This window comes from Danio aesculapii, chromosome 14 (genome assembly GCF_903798145.1).
Source record: "Danio aesculapii chromosome 14, fDanAes4.1, whole genome shotgun sequence".
Taxonomy (NCBI): Eukaryota; Metazoa; Chordata; class Actinopteri; order Cypriniformes; family Danionidae; genus Danio; species Danio aesculapii.
In genome coordinates, this window is record NC_079448.1 from 72,599 (window position 1) to 85,098 (window position 12,500).

A 12,500-nucleotide genomic window follows, 5' to 3' on the forward strand; every position below is an offset into this window, starting at 1 on the left:
TTTTTGGGGGGGGGGGTTGTTAAGCTTTTTAAGGTAGTCTGGGTGATTGGTAGGGTGTTCTAGATGGTTTTTAAGGTGTTTTGTGTGGTTGCTAGGCACTTGTTAGGGTATTTTGAGTAGTTGCTAGGCTTTTTAAAGTGGTCATTGTGGTTGTTGGGGTTTTGAGTGGTTGCTATGCAGTTGTTAGGGTATTTTGGGTGGTTTTGGGGCTTTTTGTATCATGGTCTGGGTGGTTATTATGGTTGTTATGGTGTTCTGGGTGGTTGTTAGGGTGTTTTGTGTGGTTGCAGCCTAGTAGTTAGGGTATTTTGGGTGGTTTTTAGGCTTTTTATCGTCGCCTGGGTGGTTGCTAGGGTTGGTAAGGGGTTCTAGGTGGTTGTTAAGGTGTTCTGTGTGATTGCCATGCAGTTGTTAGGGTATTTTGAGTGGTTACTAGGCTTTCTAAAGTGGTCTAGGCAGTTGTTAGGGTGTTCTGGAGGGTTGTTGGTGTGTTTTGTGGTTGCTATGCAGTTGTTAGGGTGTTTTAGGTAGGTTTTACGATTTCTATCGGGGTCTGGGTGGTTTTTAGGGTTTGTAGGGTGTTCTGGGTTGTGGTTGGCGGGTTTGTGTGGGTGGTTGGTAGGGTGTTCTGGTAGGTTTTTAAAGGTTGCTTGGGTATTTTATGTGGTTGATATGTAGTTCTTAGGGTAGTGTGGGTGATTACTAGTCTTTCTAAGGTAGTCTGGGTGGTTGCTAAGGTTTGTAAGGTGTTCCAGGGATGTTGTTAAGGTTGCTAGGGAGTTTTGTTTGGTTTCTATACAGTTGTGATGGTATTTTTGGTCGTTAGATTTTCTAATGTGAGCTTGGTGGTTGATAGGGTTGATGGTGTGCTGTGGGTGGTTGTTAGGGTTGGCAGGGTGTTCTGGGAGGTGTACAGTGTTTGCTATGCAGTTGCTAGGATGCTCTAGGGGGTTAGTCTGCAGTTGCTAATGTGTCCTGGGTAGTTGCTAGGCTGTTTAATGTGTTCTGTATGGTTGTTAGGTTTGATAGGGTGTTTCTATGCAGTTATTATGGTAATCTAGGTGGTCAATATGCAGTTGCTAGGTTGCCCTGGGTGGTTGCTAGGCACATGGTTTTCAAGTCTTTCAATAATGTCTTTTTGAAGAGTCTCAGTGATCTTCTGCACTATAAATGAGACTCGAGCTCCTCCTGTAATGTGTGTCCGCTGATTGACGTGGATAATGACATTAGCAGATGTGTGGGCGGAGTCTGTTTGGCTCCGCCTCTGAGCACAGACGATATGCAGCGTTTGACACATTTCCGCAGCGCTAGATTAATATTAATCAAGCAGAAAAGCGGGCGACACAGTCTAATAAACTGATGTTCTGTGACGGTATTCAGACTTGAAGCTGATTTCCAGTGTTGATTCTCAGTGTGCTGCATCTCACCTGCTGGATTCGTCTGAAGCTGAAGGTTTGTTGGCAGCCGTGCCGCTCGATCCCTGAGAGACAGAGCACTCAAGTTCACTTTACATCCCTGAGTTAAATCCTTCTGCATTTGACAGGAAAATGACATTAAACTGAACGGTGAGAGGAATCTGACGCTCCCATGAGATCCACTGAATACACACTAATAGAGTCAGCCATCTGTCAACTCTGATTGGCTGCTCAGTGCAGCGTCAGGTGGTATTGGAGGTGGGGCTTTCTTATAAGGGAGCATCCAATAAGCAGTGTTATTAAAGAAATAGTTTGCCCAAAAATGTCAAATTCTGTCATAATTCACTCACCCTACACTTGATTCAAACCCATACAAGTTTCTTTCTTCCATTGAACACAAAAGGAGATATTTTGATTAATGCTGGAAACCTGTAACCACTGACTTCCATAGTATTTGTTTTTCCTACTATGGAATTCAATGGTCAAAATAAACACTGTACATTTTGATTTCACACAGTTTAAACTCCTAATATACAGTTTTCTGACTTAAGCACACAGACAAAGACACGGTTCGAGTAATGAGAGTATTAAACTAGTATCCAGGTTTTCTCTTCAGTGTCAAACACACTCAAGGTTATGTAAAAACACACTCAAACTCAAAAACAGTTGTTATAATGTAGACCATGTGAATGTAAACAGCTGGGAAATGTGCATGGGTTAATCTGTGAAACAGGAGAAAACACACTATGAACACAACTATAAACAGGCTCCGCCCCTGTTGGGCAGAAATGATTTTTACGATAGTTTTATATGTTTGTTCCTGGAAGAAAACTCAGGATTACAGCGGAGGCATTGAGTTCGTCCAGAAACAGTGTTATTGATATAGTAAATATCTCCCAGTGGAGTGTTCTCGTAACTTTGCTGATCTTTTTCACACACAAAGACCAACATTAAAGGAAATCTTTAAAAAAGTACAACAGAACTCTTCTGGTCTACACTGTAAAAATTAAAGGTTCCTGGAGGCACTTTTTGGGGGTTTTCACATTGCCACACCGGCGGAACCCTCTAAAGAACCTCTAGGCACCATTTCAAAAAAAAGAGCAGTTCTTTGAGGAACTTCAAGGGTTCCTGGAGGAACCCTTTTATTAACACTGTAAAAATGAAAGGTTCATGGAGGCACTTTTTGGGGTTCTTCACATTGCCACGCTGGCGGAACCCTCTAAAGAACCTCTACGCACCATTTCAAAAGGAGCAGTTCTCTGAGGAACCCTCTTATTAAGAATGACCAGGAACCACCTTGAGTGCTTTGAAGCACCATTTTTTTAATGCTTGTTTTTCCTATCTCTCTTAATTTATGGTTTGTGCAAACATGTTTAATCACAAATTCAATAGACATCTATCTATCTATCTATCTATACATGTTTATAGATTTTTAAAAAATACAATCGCATTTTTCATAAATAATTACTTTTATTAATCAACATACATCACAATTACATTCACATAATATGATTAATAATGTAATATACATTTAATGCAAATAATCAAATTTAAATAATGTCTAGCAATAACAGCCAGCAACATCTTTAGCTGTCCACTGCTTCACATTGGAGGTGTCCCTATAAAAGTAAATTAAAAAGTAGTTAACCTGAGAAGTTATGAAAACAAAGGAAATTCACAATATTTCCAGAGCCATTTTTTTACTTATCAAGACATTCACAAAAGATATGTAGAACATTTCTGAATAACAAAAGGAAACATCAATAAAATTAGGAATTGTCTTAATTTATATAAAAGGATTTTTTTTCACTGCTTGCAGAGTGCCCATATACATCAATAAAGGCAAAATCCATATGTAAACCTCTCAAATATCTGAGCACAAGCAGAAATAAGACAACACAAAAGCTGTCTGAAACCACTCCCTCCTAGTGCACCCCACATATTTTCCCACTTATTCACACAGATAATGCACTATAATTTTGAGTGTACTGCATATGCGATATTGTTATTTTATTCAGGTTGTAGTTATCAGCTTTTTTTTAAATTAACCATTAGTTGATTAAAAACACATTAAATAAAAAGAAAATTATATGAGTTAAAAATTTAAATCAATTATGCATGAAGGTCAAATATTGTTTTAGACTAAATTTAAGTGGCCTTCAAAATACAGAAATTAATATTACAACAATAAGTTTTTACAATAATACAATGTAAAAACATGTATATACAGTACTTAATAAGTGCATTGTACCATATTATTAATTTAACTTTAAGTACTGTGGTTAAGGTGCCTTAATATAAAGTTGCTCTTGTTTTTTAAAATATATAAATGAAAGTAAAGCAGTCTGTCAAGTTTACATTATTTTGCGAATTGTTTTCTACTTTAATGAAAATATATATTACAAACTCGATTAATGTAACCATTTAGAAGAAAATGCAATGTTTTACTGTAGTTTTTAGAGCTAGGGTGCAGCTATTTTGGAATGTCGCTGTGTCTGACGTCACGGGGTTGGTTCCGTTCCCTCAACTGAAGTGATATTGTGGAAATAATGGACTGAACATGAAGACTGAAAAGCCTAATTTAACACAATGCGTGAAGTTGTGGACATGCATCGCAGAGCTGGTACAAATACAAGGAACAGACTTGTGTCTAAAATCTAAACTTTTTTTATATGTTTACTATTTTTCTTTTTCTTTTTTTAAATACTGTTCATTTGATGTACTTTGGTCTACTCTCACACACTGGTGCAGCGCTGCATGGCACGGTGATTTACATTCAGACTAATGCAACGATTACAATAATCTTTCAACATTGAATATGAAGCACAAAAAAAACTGTGAAGTGAAAAACGGCACCGATCTTAGTTTGGTTTGAACATGAAAAGAAGTGAGGGGCTATATAGTAAAAAGTGAAAGTTCCCGCCTCCATTACGTCAGGTACCAGATCTTGTTAAAGACATTGAGGGCAGTCAGGCATCGTAATACAGAGAGTGGACCAAAGCACATCAATCGATCAGTAATAAAAGAAAAATGTAAAAATGTATAAATGTATTTTTATGTTTCAGACGTACAGTTCAAGTCAGAATTATTAGCACCCTTGTTTATTTTTTTTCCCCTAATATCCAAATTTTAACACATTTCTAAACATAATAGTTTTAATAACTCATTTGTAATAACTGATTTATTTTATCTTTGCCATGATGACAGTACATAATATTTACTAGATATTTTTCATGACACTAGTATTCAGCTTAAAGTGATATTTAAAGGCTTAACCAGGTTAATTAGGTTAACTAGGCAGGTTAGGGTAATTAGGCAAGTTATTGTATAACGATGGTTTGTTCTGTAGACTATCAAAAAATATAACTTAAAAGGGCTAATAATTTTGACCTTAAAATGGCTTTAAAAAATTTAAAACAGCTTTTATTCTAGCTGAAATAAAACAAATAAGACTTTCTCCAGAAGAAAAAATATTATCAGACATACTGTGAAAATTTCCTTTCTCTGCTAAACATCATTTGGGAAAAATTTTAAAAAAGAAAAACAAATTCAAAGTGGGGCTAATAATTCTGACTTTAACTGTAAATGTAATGCTTGTATTTGCACTAGCTCTGTGATGCACATCTAAAACTTCACGCATTGTGTTAAATTAGGCTTTCCAGTCTCCGTGTTCAGTCCATTACTTCCACTGTATCTGTTCAGCTGAGGAAATGGAACCAACCTTGTGACATCAGACAGTGATATTCCAAAATAGCTGCACCCTAGCTCTAAAAATTTAAACTATTGTAAAACATGCTCTTTTCTTCAATAATGGTTACATTAATCGAGTTTCTTTATTATATTTTCACTAAACTGGAAATCAATTTACAAATGAATGTAAACTTGACTGAGTGATTCACTTCCACTTTAAAGGGACAGTTCACCCAAAAAAATTTATTCTGTCATCATTTACTCAACCTTCACTTGTTCCAATCCTGTTTAAGTTTCTTTCATCTATTGAACTGAAAACAGAAAACCTATAACCACAATCCATACTTTGTTATACTGGTTAAAATTTATTTTTAACGGTTAAAAATGTTCAGCTTTAATCAAAATATAATGTTTTGCGCTCAACCAAAGAAAGAAAATCCAACAGGTTTGGAACATATTAGAGGTGGGTAAATGATGACAAAATTTTAATTTACTTTAAACCATGTTTATTTGTGAGGTGGTATTAACTAACTCACTACTCTGTAAAAAACTATAATTTGGTGGACACTTTATAAATATTATTTTAATTGAACAACTATTCATTTTAAATGTATTACCCAAGCATTATGTTGCTTTATCTAATAATATATATAATTTAATTAAATTCAAGTTCAACGCGGCTTCGTTTTAAACTAACATACTGTAGTCATTTTGTTAAAGCCAGGTTTCAGTAAGACATTAAGATTAGGATTATTAGTGCATTAAGATTGTTGTCTGTTCATTTACAATACGTGCTTTAAGTGCAAGTGGCCTGACGTTTAGAAGACCGAACTTAAAAAAAAAAAAAAAAAAGTATTTTCACTTATTTGCCATTTTTCTGGTTTGATTTTTAATAGATTTTTTTCTAGAACACATAGTAAATTAAGTTCTTGATCTAATAATACGATGAACAGACAGTTTCTATGGAGTTAGCCAGATATGCATTACTGTGATTAAAGTGGGACGAGCAAAAGTCTACATGGCTAAAATGTGGATTTTCACTCACTGGTCAAAGCATCCTGAAGATGTTTTCTGACAGGAATTCAGCTCCAGTACTGCTGTGGTGCAGCCCATCAGCATGGGAAAGCCTAGGACAATCCTAGAAAAGATTCCAATTGTTAATAAAGAGCAGATTTTGTTCTTCACACTATGTTAATAGCCATTCATTCAGAGCAAAAAGTCTGCTGAACCTTTCATGTCCACAGCAGTAAGTAGAAAGCTGTCCAGAAATGATGATCTGCATTGCAAGTGAAGTGCATCGGACCGTTTCAATCTGGCCCACTGCTACCTGGATTTGATACAGCAAACTTTAAATTTCTAGTCTATATCTGTCACAATGATTTACACCTAATATGGATACATCAGAAACAAGCAAATGAGAAAATAAGTGAGTGATTTTAGACACTTAAATGGTTAAAAGTTTAATGTCATTAGTTCAGTGATACCCAGCTGGATAATGATTATCAAATAATATTGTTTGTTAAATGAAGTATTTTTACATTTATTTCCAATTCAGTTAGTTACTTAAAAAATACTTACATTTGAGGTGACTCAAACGGCTGTTTGAGAGAATACTGAACAATTTCAGGGTTTATGTGGATGTTCTGAGAAGGAAAAAAGCAGGCGTTATGTACATTATTTGTGTGAATGAATAAAAGATGTATTGAAGTACATAACTTAGACACAATTTGTCACACAGGTAACTGTTTAAGAAACGCAAATAATAACAAAAGCGTAATATTACTCACAAATATAAGGAAAGAATATTAGATAGCATCGCGGCTAGAAAATAATATAAGCAACCCTGCTCAAGACACTTGCTACACACTGTATATGTAAGGGAAGACAATAAATAAATAAATAAATAAATATATTTGTGGAAAAAAGCCGTCTAATAAGTATGAATGTATAACGTTATCTGTTTAATTTGAAATTAACGGTCGCTTGCAATGGCTTTCATGGAAGCTTCGTGTTCAATGACAATAAAATATTTCGACATAAATCAATATTTTATATCAAATTATTTATATTTGTGTGAGGTACACGTGTAATTTGAGTGATTATGTACATCCAGCCGATTGTTATTATCGCAAAATAATAATTTTTACCCAATCTTATACAACAGCAATCGCTTCGCGAGACGTTCCTAAAACAGGTTACACGACATAATGATGCGTGTAAGTGTAGATATTTGTGTGCAAATCGTATCTAATTTGTATTTTTATTTTGCAAACTTACTCACCTTCCGTGTGTTAGAGATGACAGCAGTCATAAAATGGAGGAAAGGAGCCGTTACAAATCGATATTTGAAAACGCTCCTGCGACCTGCACCTGCGCGTGCACGATGATGCGCGTCCGCGTCATGTTTATATTATTTTGTTAGTTCTGGTTAATATATATATTTTTTTTTTTTGGCAACACAATTAATTCCATTCCATTAATCCAAGAAACAGATGAAAAAAAAACATTTATTTCAGAAAAATAAAAATGTACAAAATACTGCATTCATTAGCAAGTTATCTTTGTTGGTTTATCAAAACAAAGTGGAGGAATACTTTTTATTAATAAACCAGAGCTCATAGCCTATATACTTAAGTTTAGTAATATCTTAAATATTTTTCATGAGTGGATTTTTGAAGAACTGTGTTATATAGTTCTATTTTTATAAAAATAACAACAACAACAACAACAATAATAATAATAATAATAGCTTAATATTTATTATTATTATTATTAATATTATTATTGCAGCAGTTGTTGTTATTATTATTGTTTTAAATGACAGAAACATTTACAGAAAATTTAATTAGTCCCCTATAATAATTATCATTTTCATAATTGTACAAGCCTGTGCATGTTTTTGTCTCTTTTTTTCCCTCTGTTGTGGCTCATTTGTATTTTATTCTCCAAAATTACTTTTACATTTTCAAATTTTTTCACAATTTCCCAGTCAGTCTCCTAACTGCAATCAAGTTAACATTTCTAATCATTGATATTTTGTGTTCACAGTGAGTGCCACACAAAAAAGAAAAACAAACACCAAATTTCATATCATTCTAAAAGCACAAATAACTAAGTAAATATTAAGTAAATGAACATCCATCTCATTTTCTGGTCTCCACAATTGTCTATTTAATTATGACACAAAAAAAAAAATCTCTTGGTTCCTTTAAGTGCTAGCTTTTAGATGAGAGATCCACCAGGAACCATTAATTAAGTTCATAGATCTTTCAGTAACTCTTTTTTGAAAATTGAGTTCCTCCAATAACTTTCAAAGTGCTTCGAGGTCTTAGTGTAAGGAAACAGTGACTCCAGAACCTCAGTATTGACAAAAAAGTGCTTGTAGGATCCCAGTTACTGCAAAAGGGTCCTGCAAGCACTGCAAAGACTGTCAGTGGTTCCTCAAGGAACCCCATTTTGAGAGAAAGAGCTCTGAGGCACTTAAAATACATTTTAAAGTTCCTTGAGTACTCAACAGAGTACTTGAAGCACCTTTACTTTTTACAGTGTAGATGAAACAATCGAGATCTCTTCTGTGACTTCTCTTAGTCGTCTTCAGTGTATGTTTTTTGTAAAGCTCAAACTGAATCTCATCTTGGCACGATGGACAGGAATTATGGGATTTTTGGGCTCCAGTAGTCATCCGTTTTAGCGTCGGCCACTAACAGCATGTCTGAATGGAATCCAGGGTTATTCCTGTATCTGCTCCGTGTCCAGAATCTCTGCCCACATCCGTCCTGGATCTTAACACTGGAGCTGGAGTGCTGGATCTGCTGGACGTGTGATGAACACAAACACTGGAACTGAAGCCGATCGTTATGATTGATCCTGCAGCCTGAGTGTGAAGCAGAGCTCCATTTCTGTCACACGTCCATCGCTCACAGAGGGGAAAGATGACGAGGGTTCAAGACTTTGAAAACTGTCCCGTGTGAAGTTTTGCATAGTGCTAAGGCATTCTGTGTGGTTGCTATGCAGTTGCTAGGGTGTTGTAGGTGGTTACTATGCAGTTGCTAGGTTGTTCTGGTTTGTTGCTAAACTTTCTATGCAGTTGCTAGGGTGTTCTGGGTGGTTGCTATGCAGTTGCTATGACATCCTGGTTTGTTGCTAAACTTGCTATGCAGTTGCTGGGTGGTTGCTATGCAGTTGAAATTATGTTCTGGTTTGTTGCTAAACTTTCTATGCAGTTGTTAGGGTGTTCTAGGTGGTTGCTATGCAGTTGCTAGGATGTTCTAGTTTGTTGCTAAACTTGCTATGCAGTTGCTAGGGTGTTCTGGGTGGTTGCTATGCAGTTGAAATTATGTTCTGGTTTGTTGCTAAACTTGCTATGGAGTTGCTAGAGTGTTCTGGGTGGTTGCTATGCAGTTGAAATTATGTTCTGGTTTGTTGTTAAACTTTCTATGCAGTTGCTAGGGTGTTCTGGGTGGTTGCTATGCAGTTGCTATGATGTCCTGGTTTGTTGCTAAACTTGTTATGCAGTTGCTAGGGTGTTCTAGGTGGTTGCTATGCAGTTGAAATTATGTTCTGGTTTTTTGCTAAACTTTCTATGCAGTTGCTAGGGTGTTCTGGGTGGTTGCTTTGCAGTTGAAATTATGTTCTGGTTTGTTGCTAAACTTGCTATGGAGTTGCTAGAGTGTTCTGGGTGGTTGCTATGCAGTTGAAATTATGTTCTGGTTTGTTGTTAAACTTTCTATGCAGTTGCTAGGGTGTTCTGGGTGGTTGCTATGCAGTTGCTATGATGTCCTGGTTTGTTGCTAAACTTGCTATGCAGTTGCTAGGGTGTTCTAGGTGGTTGCTATGCAGTTGAAATTATGTTCTGGTTTTTTGCTAAACTTTCTATGCAGTTGCTAGGGTGTTCTGGGTGGTTGCTTTGCAGTTGCTATGATGTCCTGTTTTGTTACTAAACTTGCTATGCAGTTGCTGGGGTGTTTTGGGTGGTTGCTATGCAGTTGCTATGGTGTTCTGGTCTGTTTCTAAATGTGCTATGCAGTTGCTAGGGTGTTCTGGATGGTTGCTATTCAGTTACGAGGGTGTTCTGGGTATTGCTAAACTTGGTATGCAGTTGCTTGGGTGTTCTGGATGGTGGCTATGCAGTTGCTATGGTGTTCTGGATGGTTGCTATGCAGATACTACAATGTTCTACTTTGTTGCTGTGCAGTTTTTAGAATGTTCTGGATGGTTGCTATGCAGATGCTACAATGTTCTACTTTGTTGCTGTGCAGTTTTCAGAATGTTCTGGATGGTTGCTATGCAGATGCTACAATGTTCTAGTTTGTTGCTATGCAGTTTTCAGAATGTTCTGGATGGTTACTATGCAGTTGCCACAATGATCCAGTTTGTTGCTATGCAGTTTTCAGAATGTTCTGGATGGTTGCTATGCAGTTGCTACAATGTTCCAGTTTGTTTCTATGCAGTTTTCAAAATATTCTGGATGGTTGTTATGCAGTTGCTAGAGGGTCTATGTAGATTATATTTTACTGATATTTATTTATTTTATTATTTGACTGGTTTGGTTTAATTAATTGTTATAAAATGTGTTCAGTTTGTAGTTTTAGTAAGCTATTTTCAGTATTTACCCATGTGTACCTTCATATTTTTAAAATACATTTTTATTTTAGTTTTAATTTAAAGTCTTACGTTGGCAGCTAGTTCAAATAAATGAAATGTATGTTATTATACTGAACCATGTGTCAGATGCAGTAGTGCAGGAGTGTGTTTTTCATCAGTTTTAGTTGTAGTTCTGGTCAACACTAATAACCCTGGTGAGAGGAAGTAGTTTTCCCCCATGAGCAGCAGACGGGCCTCTGGCTTGTTCCTCTCCCTCTGAGTGAGTTTCCGTCTGTTGCGTTTCACTGTTTGCGTTGGTCTGATGGAGTGGAGGAGTCTGAGAAGCCCATCACTGCTCTAACAGGCGGAAGAGGGGCGTCTGAGGGCCCCGGTGGCTGATGGGAAATCCAGAGGTCTGCTGCACTGATCAATGAAGGCTCAGACACTCGCTGTGTCACTGAGAGAGAGAGAGAGAGAGAGAGAGAGAGAGAGAGAGAGAGAGAGAGAGAGAGAGAGATTCTGATTGAACGACTCAGAGCATCTAAAACTAAACCTGTGAAGAACACGCCACATGCTGAGTGGTTGCTATGCAGTTGTTACAGTGTTCTGGGTGGTTGCTGTGCAGTTAGTACAATGTTCTGAGTGGTTGCTATGCAGTTGTTACAATGTTCTGGGTGGTTGCTGTGCAGTTTATAATGTTGTGGGAGGTTGCTGTGGAGTTGTTATGGGGTTTTGAGTGGTTGCAGTTGCTACAATGTTCTGGGCGGTTGCTGTGCAGTTGCTACAATGTTCTTGGGGGTTGCTTTACAGCTGCTAGCGTGTTCAGAGTGGTTGCTATCCAGTTACTACAATGTTCTGGTTTGTTGCTTTGCAAATGCTAGGTTGGCCAGAGTGGTTGCTATGTTGTTGCTACAATGTTCTGGGGGGTTGCTGTGCAGTTTACAATATTCTGAGTGGTTGCTATCCAGTTGATACTATGTTCTGGGTGGTTGCTATGCAGTTGGTGCAATGTTTGGGTGGTTCCTCTGCAAATACTACAGTGTTCTAGGTGGTTGCTCTGCAGTTGCTATAATGTTCTAGATGGTTGGTATGCAGTTGCTACACCATTCTGGGTGGTTGCTATGCAGTTGCTACAATGTTCTGGGTGGTTGCTGTGCAGCTGCTACAATGTTCTGGGTGGTTGCTGTGCAGTTGCTACAATGTTCTGGGTGGTTGCTATGCAACTGCTAGAATGTTCCTGGGTAGTTGCTTTACAGCTGCCAGGTTGTTCTGAGTGGTTGCTATGTCATTGCTACAATTTTCTGGGTGGTTGCTGTGCAGTTTACAGTGTTCTGGGTGGTTGCTGTGCAGTTGCTACAATGTTCTGGGTGGTTGCTATGCAGTTGCTACAATATTCAGGGTGGTTGCTATGCAGTTGCTACAATATTCAGGGTGGTTGCTAAGCAGTTGCTACAATGTTCTGGGTGGTTGCTATGCAGTTGCTACAATATTCAGGGTGGTTGCTATGCAGTTGCTACAATATTCAGGGTGGTTGCTAAGCAGTTGCTACAATGTTCAGGGTGGTTGCTGTGCAATTGCTATAATGTTCAAATGTTCTGAGTGGTTGCTATATTATTTGTATAGCACTTTTCACAATACATATCCTTCCAAAGCAGCTTTACAAATGATGCACAATATTACATCACAGTCAAAATATGATTTTCATAAGGTAATGGGAATATAAGACTCTAGTCATTGACTGTCGACTGGGGGGGAGTGATCTTCTGTGTTCTGCTGAATGTGCTGGTATCTGCAGTGGTTTTGTTCTTCTGC

At 37.2% G+C, this 12,500-nt stretch overlaps 1 protein-coding gene and 1 long non-coding RNA gene across 2 annotated transcripts in view; one reads left to right on the forward strand and one right to left on the reverse strand.

Moving 5' to 3' along the window:
* The window catches only part of fat4 (FAT atypical cadherin 4), a 146,660-nt gene that overhangs the window by 65,955 nt on the left and 68,205 nt on the right, over positions 1-12,500 (forward strand). The window lies entirely within an intron of this gene.
* Positions 6,181-6,900, reverse strand: LOC130240504 (uncharacterized). Its single transcript, XR_008838775.1, has 3 exons — positions 6,684-6,900; positions 6,335-6,432; positions 6,181-6,232 (listed from the first exon to the last, which is right to left on the reverse strand). It is a non-coding gene; the product is annotated as an uncharacterized LOC130240504 (long non-coding RNA).